The sequence below is a fragment of the Microtus pennsylvanicus genome, chromosome 7 (assembly GCF_037038515.1).
Source record: "Microtus pennsylvanicus isolate mMicPen1 chromosome 7, mMicPen1.hap1, whole genome shotgun sequence".
In the NCBI taxonomy this organism is placed as follows: domain Eukaryota; kingdom Metazoa; phylum Chordata; class Mammalia; order Rodentia; family Cricetidae; genus Microtus; species Microtus pennsylvanicus.
The window spans coordinates 37,938,170-37,950,506 of NC_134585.1; positions in this window are offsets into that span (position 1 = coordinate 37,938,170).

Genomic DNA, 12,337 nt, shown 5'->3' on the forward strand with positions numbered 1-12,337 from the left:
TGATGAAACACAGCATTAAGTTGATATGCTTCATCAGCCCCCAATGCCTCTTCACAGCAATTATGTATAATCATTCTTGTGGTAACTTTCTTTCTAGCTATGTAATTTTTTCTTCTAGTCCACATTGCATTTATCTGGCTGACAAGGAAAACAACATCCCATAAACATCTTTTGCCTCTTAAGGTTACAGGGCTAGCAAAGTTATCACATAACTGAGTTGAGCAATGGAGCCCATTGCTTTTTCTATAAAATTGCAGATATCTTTTGCTATCACATCAGTGGCATTTGGTGGGATAACAGTCCATAGGTAGTAAAATATTATCTATTTTTCCCAAAGAACTATAATTACAAATGATCTGAAGTAGTTAGGCCTTGAAAGGCAGATCAATATGTAAGGTGGTGATTTCCCTTTCCTTTCCCAAGCAAGCAAAGAAGCATTGCCACGGGCATCACCTAATAAAATCTAAGACTGCTGAGAGACCACGTCATCTTCATTTCTTAGTATCTTGCTGGCCCAAAGCACCTGCTGATAAAATCACCCTGATGTCACCCATCTTGTGCTTACTTGCTGGCCTGACTTGATCATTGCTAATTTTTTTTCTCATTCCTTATGCAATTTGAAGCATTCAAATTGATGACTCATTCCCCTAAGAACTATAGCTTTTCATTCTCTTTCCAAAGTATAAAATTAAAATTTTTCTGGCCAACAATCCTACTTGTCATTTTCTTGTATTAAGGAAGTCTATCCAACCCTATGAAAGCAACAGAAAATTCTTAAGAAACTGGGCCAAAACTGTAATAATAACCTCAATTTTTATATTAAACATCTTCCCCATTGAAGAGATAACTTATCTCTAAATTTTGTTATACAAAATAGTTGATTTCTTGAACAGTGGTCATGAATGGCCACAGCTGTGTCATTTCAAAAAATGTTTCCTGTCTGTGTCCAGAAGTCAAGTGTCAAGATCCAGGCATGTCATGATTCCTGAGGTGACTCAGAAGAGACCTGGCTCTACGCCTTCCTTGAGATTATTGGTTTCTAGGGGCTTGATTGTGGCCACTTCAACTCTGTCTACACAGTCATGTTGATTCTTCCTCCCCGCCTGTCAAACATCTCTCTGATTCATTCCAATAAAGGCACTTACTGAATTTAGGAACAGACTCAGTAATCCAGAATAAAATTGTTTTCTCAAGATCCTTAAGTTCATTGTCTTATTATTCACAAAGAAATATTTACGCTTTCAAAAATTAAAATGACAATCATATTACTCAGGCTCTTAACCATGACCAATATACTGTGACAGTTCCAGGTCCCAAAATTTAGGACATGAGCAGATCTCTGAGGGTACACAGTCAGCCCACCAGCCACACACATGTATACATTTGAATATCAACAATTACTTTCAAGCACTGAATGTCTTTAAAAGTAGCAGTTTTGTCAGTTTTAAATATAATAAACCATTCTAAAATAAGATTGCAATGGTTAACAATGACCATCATCTTGGCAGGATCTAGAATCATCCATGAGACAAGTCTTTGGGCAAACCTTTGAGGGAATATCTAGGAAGTTAATTTTGGGACATTCCTATGATGGATTTTCTTGTCTAGGTTAGTTTTGTTTTGTTGTTTTGTTTTATTTGGAAACAGAGTTTTTCTGGGTAGCCCTGGCTGTCGGGAGCTGTGCAGCCCAGTCTCAGATCAGCATATGACTCCCTGTCCAGTGGGATTCAGTGGGGCAAAGCACCTGTGGACATGGACTCTCACTTGGCAAGGGCAAGTAGTACACAGGACAGCATAAGAATTTGCAAAATCTGTGCAGCTTGCAGGTTCTTTTCTCTCTCATTATACTGGTGGTTCATTGGGTAGCTTTTAGTTTTTCTTTGTCGGTCACATATGTAACAGCTGTAGTTTTCCCTGAAAATTCTGTTCCTATTCAAATATTTTCCTCTATGATTCAACAAGGAGCTGCTCAAATCTCTTATCTGTACTTACTAGCTAGTAATCCTGGAAGCTTTTCTGACTCAATAAAGGTAATTAGGTACAAATGAGAACACAACACTTGGAACACTAACCATGTCTCACGGTTCTGGAAAGGAGAGTAAGGCATGCATACAAGGAATGGCGAAAAGGCCTCAGGAACACACGTAGTGTCAACTGTTGAGAGTAAGTTCCCTGGGCACTAATCATATAGAATCAATGATAAGATCTAGTATATTCTGATAGAAATAATGCAATGCAAAATATGCAGTGGATGGATCCACCTTTATCATACATAAGGGCTTATATTGGTGAGAGAAGCATGGTATAGTGAGATGGGAAATAAGAGTGTTGTCAAAGTCTGCCTTTTACAGAGAGACTGAGACATGGGACCCTCTTGTAGAAAAGGGAACTGCATAAAATATATTTTACAGACATGAAATAACTGTGTTTGAATATCACTGTCCTTAAAGCATTATTCCCATGTCTATTACTTTTAACTTTGTAACTGCAAGTAGCTACTAACAGGCGTAAGTGCTGCGAGATCAGGATGTGTCTGGCTCAGGATTTAGTTAGGGCCTGCAAAAGTGCTGAACTCTGTGTCTAGAATAAGGCTATGCAGGGGCTGGGAAGGTGCATTGCGAAAGCATAAATGGGAATAAGGGTTTCATGATATATTCATTAAAGTGTGGTGTATTTCTTTTTTCTTTCTCTTTTTTTTTCTTTTGTTATTGTTGTTTTTTAAGACAGGGTTTCTCTGTAGCTTTGGAGCCTGTCTCATGGTTCTATCTCTTGTAGACCAGGCTGGCCTTGAACTTACAGAGATCTACCTGCCTCTGCTTCCCGAGTGCTCAGATTAAAGGTGTGTGCCGCCATCACCTGGCTTTTTTTTTTTTTTTGGTCTAGGGGGAGGTGATGTATTTCTTAAATTCAAAAATAGAAGCCAATAATAAAACTGATCTTGTAACCCTGGTAAGAAAAACTCTGTTTAAGTATAAATAAAGACGGCCTGAGCTATTCTGAGCCTCCTGAGTACAATCCACTTGGTGGTCAGAAGTTTTCCTTGCAATGACACATCTTTTCCGCCTCAGGACCTGAACCCAGGCTGAGGCTGGACCCTGGCACCTGGCTATCCTAGAACTAACTCTATATACCAAACTGACCTCAAACTCAGAGATCTGCCCCTCTGGCTCCACCTCTGCCTCTGCCTCCACCCCTGCCTCTGTATGCTGTAATTAAAGGCATACGCCACTACGCCTGACTCTTGTGTGGGCTAATTGAAGTGGAAAGACAAACAATAAACGTGGGTAGCGCCTTCCAGTAGCAGTCAGGATCAAGAAGAACTGAGGGGTGAAAAAGCATGGGATAAAACCGGACTCTCTGAACATGGTGAACAATGAGGGATGATGAGAAGCCAAGGACAATGGCATGGGGTTTTGATCCTACTTCATGTTCAGGCTTTGTGGGAGCCTAGCCAGTTTGGATGTTCACCTCCTAGACATGGACGGAGGGGGGAGGACCTTGAACTTTCCACAGGGCAGGGAACCCTGACTGCTCGTTGGACTGGAGAGGGAGGGGGAAAGGAGTAGGGGGAGGGGGAGAAGGGTGGGAGGAGGGGGAGGGAAATGGGAGGCTGGGAGGAGGGGGAAACTTTTTTTTTCCTTTTCTCAATTAAAAAAATAAATAAAAGATAAAAAAGAAGAAGTACTGAGGGAAAAGTCCTTGGTTTTGTCTGCTTGTCTTCACATCTTGCTTGCGAGTTCATCAACCCTGTTGCAATCTCTTTCTTTGCCACTTCCATATGCCACTGACACTTATCCTGGCCTCATCAGCCTTACAACCTATACTTAAGACAGAGGGCTATCAAAGAATCATCAAGGCCTTCAGGATTAGCTCAGGAATGTTGAAGTATCCAGTCTCATGGGCTGAGCAGTAACTGAGTTCTCACATCTCCAGTGTGCAGATAACTTACTGAACAATTTAAGCCATACTACATAAGCAAATCTAAGAAATCCCCTTTTTATATAAATTCACTATTAAATATCTACAGATATTTAATTTTTTTTTTTTTTTTTTGGTTTTTCGAGACAGGGTTTCTCTGTGGCTTTGGAGCCTGTCCTGGAACTAGCTCTGTAGACCAGGCTGGTCTTGAACTCACAGAGATCCGCCTGCCTCTGCCTCCCGAGGGCTGGGATTAAAGGCGTGCGCCACCATCGCCCGGCTCTACAGATATTTAAAATGGAAGAACTGGCACAAGCCTTCCTCCAGAGGATAAAGAAAGATAAAGATAATGCAGCAAAGCCACCAGGGTAACAGAATCCTAGCAATGCTTCCATCCAAAGTGCAGCTTCCAACACTATGAGAAAGTAATTCCCTACAGAGCCCTAGTCCAGTGACAGATGGAATGAGTTCCAAACTCCAGGAATAAGTCAAAGAAATGGGGGAGGGATTATATGAGCAAGGCAGGTCAAGATCATGATGGGAAATCTATAGAAACAACTGAGCCATGCTCCTGGGAGCTCATGGACTCTAGACCAACACCTGTGGAGTCTGCACCAGATGGAAGTAGGCCCCCTATATGTGAGTGACAGTTGTGTAACTTGATCTATCTGAGGGGTCCCTGGCAATGGTCCCAAGATCTATCCCTGGTACATGAGCTGGCATTTTGTAGCCCATTTTCTATGGTGAGATGCCTTGCTCAGCCTTGATGCAGCGGAGAAGGGCTTGGTCCTGCCTTAACTTAATGTGCCAGGTTTTGTTGACTCCCTTACCCTTTGAGAGGAGTGGATGGGGGGGCGTTGAGCTGCTGGTGAGGCACAAGGAGTACTGGGAAGGAGAACTGTGGTTAGAATGTAAAATAATTTAAAATACAAAATTTAAAATACAAAAAAATAAAAAAGTTATTTCTAAATGAGCTATGTGCTCTTCTACTTTGAATTTTCTTATACTAGACTTCTTTATTTGGGATTATTTTTAACTCCTGGACCTTTTTATGCTTTATTAACCTAATTTTTCTTGTTTTGTTCAGCATTTAGAGGAAAAATAGGCATGGGATTAAACATGGAGTTTTGGGTGACTGGGGAGAAGGATCATTTGATAAAGAGCTCCCTAAGCAAGCAGGAGGACCCATGTCCAGACCCTCATCACCTTTAAAGACAACAAAGCCACTGTGCTTATAATGTGCTGGGAAGGCTGAGACAGGGGGATTCCTAGGAATCGTTGGTCAGCTCGTCCCAGTTTCAGTGAGAGATCGTGTAATAACAAATTGTTGGAGAACTATTGAGAACATTAGATGTCAACATCTGGTCTACACACATGCACAAACACTCATTAATTAATTAGCTAATTAATTAATTAATTAAAAATATACTGTCACAGGTCTATCTGTGATGGTTCTCCTTGACAGAATGTAAAATCAGCTGGGAGGCAGGTTGTGAGCTCACCTTTGAATGGTTTCATCTAGAGTACGGTGAGCCACAAGACTCTGCGAGGAATTATCTTGATTCCTTTAATTGATGTTTAAAAACTGTGGGCAGACCATTGCCCTGGCAGAAGACACTGCCAGGATAAAATGGAGAAAGGGAACTGAATGGCAGCTCAATTTGTCACATGTCCTTTACTGCGCTGTCTACAAAGCACACACACTATCAGTTTCTACTTCTCAGACTGTGCGTGCACAACTCCAGCTGTGCTATTTCTTTTTCACTGTTTTCTGAATGTGTGGTTTTCCAGTGCACCATCCCTTTTAGCTAAGTGTACACACTTAAACACAAAAGAGTGTGTTTACGCCAAAATCAGTCCACCTCTGAGGATGTTTGCATTTGTACTGCAGAAGTTGTTAGCTTTCAATTTGGGCCTATTCCAATCCTGAAAGAAAATTCACTGTTTAAAATAATGTATATTCATCTTTCTAAAGTAATGTATTTGCATTCTGGGAGAAATAAAGTGAGGTATATAATCTGTTCTGTGGATTTTTTTAATCATTTCTATGTGGTATAGAAAATCAAACCCAGGACCCTATACAAGCTAGGAAAAGCACTCCTGCACCAAGCTATATGCTCAGCGATAAAGTGCATGACCTCCCATCCTTTGTTTTCTTTTCTTTGGAAAAAGGACACAGCGAGGAGAGATTTTAAAGCCAAATCAGCAATAGGCTGATGCCACTGTCCAATTACCTTAGTAACTGGACTTCTGGGTACAAACACTAATGGCATTCAGCACCAAGGAGAGACTTCATCTCTGAAATGCCCTTGGTAGGCTGTCCTTGCCAGAGCGTGATCTCAATAAACAGAACCCTGGTCTATGAGGCATGGCACCCTGGGGTATAAAATGGAGGTGTTTGTAATTAAATCCTCCTACCATGTGAAGTGATATATAGCCTTCACAAGGAGATGTCACCTACTCTAGCACAGACAGAGGAACCTACAGAGCTGCCCTTGGCATCCCCATCGCTCCCTCATTACTTACAATAACCAGCTACACTCCTTTCTGTCGCCATGTAATAAAGTTTGGTGCTGAGAAAGAGTTCTGCATCATGGGAGTCAGATGAGACTCTCTGATCCTTGTGTTAACCATCATCTAGTTGTTATTTGCATTAACCAGAAGTGTTTCTGTAGCTTCCAACCCCCAAGAAAGCAGCACCAATAAATTTCATCATGCTTAATTTTCTTAATCATATTTCTTTCTTGCTCGAGTATCACCACCTACTACATGACTCCAACATTCATACCCTAAAACTTAAGTGCAGTTTTGTAACAGTCATAGAGTTTGTGCAGCATGAATAATGACAACACTAGCCTCACCTTGGAATATTTCAGCCCTTAACAACTTACTCAAAGTCTCAATAATGGATTAAGTCTGAAAGACATAACCATAAAACATTAAATGATAACAGAGTTAGTTTGAAATCTGTCCATTATCTTTATTGGGGTAACATCTAACCACTCCCTGTACTGTGAAAATGTCTGCTTCAAGTTAAGGAAGGGTTTCAAGAAAAACACAAAAATAACAAAAACTCCAGTTCTGGCTTTGTGGAGCCTAGCCAGTCTGGTTGTTCACCTTCCTAGACATGGACGGAGTGGTGCGGACCTTGGTCTTTCCACAGGGCAGGGAAACCTGACTGCTCTATGGACTGGAGAGGGAGGGGGAGAGGAGTTTGGGAGAGGGAGAGAGGGGTGGGAGGAGGGGGAGGGAAAGGGGAGGCTGGGAGGAAGCGGATACTTTTTTTCCTTTTCTCAATTAAAAAAAAAAAAAGAAAAAGAAAAGACCCTAAGCAATAGTGGAGAAGATGCCCAAACTAGCCTTGCCCTGTAGTCAGATTGATGACTATCTTAAATATCACCATAACTGATGAGATAAAAGCAGAGGCAGAGACCTGCATCGGAGCACTGGGCTGAGCTCTGAAAATCCAGTCCAAGAGTAGGAGAAGTAAGAATATGAGCAAAGAGATCAAATCATGATGGGGATACCCACTGAAGCATCTTACCAGAGCTAATAGGAGCTCACCAACTCCAGCGGAACATGGAAAAATGGATCCTTCTAACTAGGACCAAAGCAGGCCTTCTAAATGTGGGTAACAGTTGTATGTCTGGGGCAAACTCCGGGGTCACTTGCTGTGGGACCAGAATTTATCTCTACTGCTTATTCTGACTTTTTAGAACCCATTCTCTTTAAATGGATACCTTGCTCAGCCCAGATATAGGAGGGAGGGCCTTGGTTCTTACTCAAAGCAATGTGCCTTACACTCTCTAAGAAGTGGATGGGGGTAGGGTGGGGGAAAGATGGAAAGAATGGGAGGAGGGGAGAGTGGGAACTGGGATTGGTATGTAAAATGAAAAAAAAGATTGTTTTTGTTCTAAAAATAAAATTAAATTTAAAAAAAATAACAAAAACTATGAAAAACTAAACTGATCGATTTAAGCACTTATTAAATGTGGATCCTATTCCAGTCATCGTCAGTCATCATCACCATAATGTTCTTTATAATAAAACATTGTAGTGGATGAAAAGACAAGCCACAGACTAAAATATGGCATTTGAAAACCATTCTTGAGCTAAAATTCCAGAAAGATAGGTAGATAGGTAAGAAGAGAGGGAGGGAGGAAGGAAGGGAGAGAGTTAAGGAGCCTGGTAAATAAATACACAGAGGACAAATTGAAGTGTGTGCTTACTGGATTGTCAAAATTTCCAAATTTGTACATTATTAAGATTTGGTGGCACTATAAAAAAATACTCAAATATTTCTGGTGGGAGCATAAATAAGAAATTAGTTTTGGAAAGTAATTTGACATTTATAATAAAACAGAATAAGAATGTGCTGAGTAATCACTCCTCATTGATAAGCTCTGGGAAAGACATTACTGAGACCCAGGAGAAAGAAGTGTAATATTTGTTAAAAACAAATACAAGAATTAAAAATAATGCATTATACGTTGTTGTTAATCTATACACATACAGGTAAAATATTTATATAAAATATTTCTCAAAAACTGGAAACTTATTTAAAGAATATATCAGTAAAAAAATTAAATACAAAATTAAGGGGAAGAAAAAGATGAATCTGTGGTGATTACTTCATCTAGGCATCATTTAAAACTGAAGGCTCAGGATTCTGTTTGCTAAGATTGGCCCTAGACACAATGCCACTCTGATTCCCCATGCCCTCCACTGAAATCTCATCGACTCTCATGGTTTTAAGCACCACCTTCATGGTGACGGTCACAAAGAAAGATTTTTCTCTTAGTGGTTAATGAACACATCCGAGGGTCATAGGAGTAAGTCTGAATTTGGCTTTCTCTACTCTAGATATGCTTTAATCCACTATCTATATTTCCTGTCCACTTAAGTGGATACCCAAAGCAGAGTTTCTTTATCAGCAGTAAACTACAAAAGCTTACCATGTTCACTTTCTAGTACTTTGCTAAAATGCTCTTTCTCTTCTGCTTAGTAAACAAGGAAATGTCAGTGAGGAAAATAGCCACAGCCATGCATGTACAATTGCAGCTGTATAGACGTAAGTGTGGTACACTACAGCTCCCCCTCCTCCACTCTTACCACTGTCTTTACAGTCCATCCATCATATTTTTGAGCATAAACTTCCCACTATCATATTATCTGCATCCTTCACACTTTATGGCGTCAACCTCTAGGTGAGTGGTTCTCAACCTACAGGATGTGATCCTTTAGCCAACCTCTATCTCCAAAATTATTTACATTATGATTCATAACAGTAGCAAAAGTGCAGTTATGAAGCAACAACAAAAATAATTTGTATGTTATCACAACACAAGATGATATATTAAAGTGTTGTAGCCTTAGAAAGGTTGATAACCACTACTCTAGATGATGAATATCATAGCCATTGCTTTTCTGGGCTATTTCTTTTCTGTTGCTACAAATTCATTTGTCATGACTTAGCATCTTTCAATACTAAAATTAAGAGTCTTACTCTTATGCCTGGAATATAGTTCTCCATATTTCTTTACTACTAACATCTGCTACTTACACTCCTCTTCTTGGAAAACTCTTGAAGGTCACTACTTTCTGCTACTCTAACTCGCCCTACATGTGTTTCGGTCGATAAACTTTTCATATTTCATTTTTATGTTTACATATCTGTCTTCTCCCCTAAACTATTATATTTTAAAATACACAGACTATAATTCATCTTTTTTCTTTCCCTTTGTACATAGCACGGGTTGATATTCTTCACAAAATATTGGTTTAAGTGGGCTGTAGAAATCTGGGACAATTAAAAGTATTGCCTGAGGAATAGCCTCACCCTGTTTACATAGCCTGTTACATTCTTTGACTTAGAAGGAATGTTCCGAACTGTCTTCAGGTCCCAAGCTATGGAAAGGGAATCAATGCATTGCACTCCAAATCAGGTGTTTTAAATCCTTTTGCTTGGAAAATTGACTTCTTGAATATGGTTCAGTTTAGAAAACAGAGGTCCTCACTGACTAGGACTAAGGATGCTGTGACATTTCTTATATATAAACTATTAACTTCCTCTTGCATGTAAAATTCTAGGATATTAAAATTTGATTACTTCATGCTGACAATTGAGAAGTAACTTACATTGAAGTTCACATTATGTGTTTATGACTATCAAAACTGAGTAAACGTAGAATTAAAAACATGATGCATTTGGACTACAGAGAATAAAAAGTTTGGAGCTCAAATAGAATACAATTCAAATTTTTTTTTCATTTGATCATTACTAATTATATAACTTCAGAAAAGTTATTCAATTTTGCTGAGATGAGCGTCCCCATATACAAAAGGAAGACTCACTGAAACATTGCAAAAGTGGTCAAAGATGGCTTACAGGCAAATTTCATCATTCAATGCCTAATAATCTGATTTTATACTAACTCTTACATAAGAGTTACATAAGCTTTCCTTATTCCTTAAAAGAACTTACGGTGTCAGGTATTGATTCACAGTTATCAAAGACATTCATTAGAATAAATGGAAACCAAAGACAGTCATCACAAGGTAAAGCCACATAGGCTGATACCTAGAGAAACTCAAGTGCAAGTGTCCAGGGATCTTTCCCAGTGGAGTTAACAGATAAACTTCATTCATTCAGCAACTGAAATGGGTCAGACTCATCAACCTCAAGAATTCGTGAAAGACCCAATCTCCAACATTTCAGTACAGGCTAGTGACTGAAAATACAAACTGCCAAGAATGATCCATACTTCAGAATTAGCCATGCTCTTCAGACATGATACTATATCTGTCATCTGGGAAATGAACAGGTTATCATTCAGATTCTTAGGTTCTAGTCAAGGGCCAACCCAGCAAGTAGACCAGACCATCATAATGATAATTGTGCAATCTTAATCAAATACTGAGAGTGTTTCATAGAACTTGTAAAGTTGATTTTAAATGTTTTATAGAAGATACACGATAGCTATGAAGAAAAAATAAAGAGTGGAAGGACTGCTATTCAAAGCATCTAGGAAGCATGCAAACAAAGCAACATACAACATAAGGGTGGAGCCAGCACTAAGCAGACTCAAATGTTGAGAGAAAGCTACTATGAGACTGACCTGGAATTACCTATCAACTAGTAAATGATGGCACAATTACAAAAATATTCGTAATTTTTATTTTTCACAAAAAAAAAAACAAGTCAATTTCAAACTCAAGAATATTTCTGGATTATAGGACTGATTACAAGTTTTGAAAAGAATGAGCCCAATATCTCTGTTACCAATCAACAAAAGAGATAAATGTAACATTTGCTCAAGTTTTTCCATAACCTTTTGTAGCCTAAAAGCCTGATCGGATAGGTGTTCAATTGGCTCAGCAGTAAAGCACACGCCCAGCATGTGTGGGGCTCTAGGTTCAGCCCCAGCGCCACATACACAGGAAGACAGGTATAAAGCAGAGGTTTTTTGTGGCTAAGACAATCTAAGAACTCTAACTTCTGCTTTTGGAAAATCTTACAAATACCTAGGAAATGGAAAACTAGATTTTATAATGACTCAGAATTTACAATGACTGAGCTGCATTTCATTAGCATCAGGAAAATCAGTAAGATGCCATATATTACTTTCCTTTTAGAAATATTAACTATTGTGTACAAATTTTGAGTTTTTAGAAGTCATTGGGTAGAGTAGCCACATGACTACCCACAACAGTCTGTAGCACCAGTTCTAAGGAATCCAAGGCCTCTTCTGGCCTCCACAGCCACCAGGCACACATGTGGTGCCCAGACATCATGCAGACAAACCCTCATACACATAAAATAATAAATCAACTTTAAAAGTCTTTCAAAAGAGTAAAATTTGATGTCTTGCATTTTCAAGCATTCTGTGAATACCTCATATGAGGTTTTAGCGTCTGCAGTAGTGAGAGCTTGCAGATTTCCATTAACACGATTACAATACTCTCTAACACACAGGCTTTATAAATGCTTTCAGAGAGCAAGTAGAAACCTAATCAAAATAGTATTCTTCTAATAAGCACTTTCTTTTAAATTCCCCATGTATAATTAAGGGAAGCATGATTATACTGGCAACTGGACTTCCATGCTAGGGTTATACAGCTCACCTCAGCCCATGCTCTGACTCAAGTTAGAAGTCACTTTACTAAAAGTCTGTAGCTGATTCTTTAAGGGGAATGGCGGAAGCCAAGAGTGAATGGAGTTTTAAGTGTGTCATTGACACAGGCATGGCCATGTCAAGAACCCTTGCCTCAGTCCCATACGGAAATGGCAAAGCCATCCTTGCTGGGGTGAGGATCAAAAGGAAATGGAAGAGCCTTTTTGGAGTATAAGTCTGAATTGTTGATAGTATGTATCAAAAATATCAACCATAGCTTTCTCCCATACACACATGTTTACGCA